The sequence below is a fragment of the Charadrius vociferus genome, unplaced genomic scaffold (genome assembly GCF_000708025.1).
Source record: "Charadrius vociferus isolate BGI_N301 unplaced genomic scaffold, ASM70802v2 scaffold544, whole genome shotgun sequence".
NCBI classification, from domain to species: Eukaryota; Metazoa; Chordata; class Aves; order Charadriiformes; family Charadriidae; genus Charadrius; species Charadrius vociferus.
The window spans coordinates 47,369-48,190 of NW_009648162.1; the positions used below are offsets into that span (position 1 = coordinate 47,369).

Here is an 822-nt window from a genome sequence, read left to right on the forward strand (position 1 = left end):
GCCCCATTCTTTCCTTTCAGAGGGGAAAAGAAAAGAGGAGGGGGTGGCCGGGGTGGAGACCCCTCCCCAGCTGAGGCAGAGGCAGACGAGGGGGCAGCTGGGGGCTGTTCAGGCACGACCCCTGCCATGACACCCCCATAGTGGCCAGATCCCCTGGAGCAAGCGCAGGGCACGGGGGGTCCCGCATCCCCCCCTCCCCGCCAGGGATGCTAGGCACATCCCAGCACATCCCAGCACAGCAGCAGGGCTGTGGATCGGTGCTGTGGTGGGCTGGGGGTCCCCGGGGTGTGAGGAGCAGGGCTGCAGCACCCTGGGGTGCCCCAAGGAGGAGGACAGGCAGCCCTGGGGGGGGTCTGGCCCCTGAGCGGGGCGGCTGTGGAATGTCCTCCCTGGCCACCAAGGGCTTTAATTGCTTCCAGCCACCCGAGGTGGGCTGGGGGCCAGGGGCAGGGGGGGTCCCAGCTCCGGTGGCCTCCCCGAGCCCGCGCTGGGGGCCTCGCAGAGGGAAGGGGGGTCTCTGGCCAGCCTGGCCATGGCTGCATGGAGGGAGGCTCATGGGGCTTTGCAGGCATCTGCACTGTTGGGGAAGGGGCCACATGCTCAGCTCTCCCCCCTCCCCACCCCCAAACAGGGGCTTTTGGGGAGTAGGGCTGCAAACAGGAGAGGGGGACCCAGGGCTTCCCGAGGCTAGCAGAGCCCCTTGCCTGTAGCAGGACCCCCACAAGTCCCATTGACTCGTCTCCGTGGTGGGATGCAGGGGTGGCCCCCCAGGCCCTTCCAGATCCCCCCACCTCCCTGGGGTGCTGCTGCCTGCCCCGGTAC

General features: G+C 69.0%; 1 protein-coding gene across 1 annotated transcript in view; it reads right to left on the bottom strand.

The window, feature by feature from the left end:
- CDC25B (cell division cycle 25B) overlaps positions 1-822 on the bottom strand; it is an 8,932-nt gene that overhangs the window by 7,264 nt on the left and 846 nt on the right. The gene's annotated exons all lie outside the window — the stretch shown is intronic.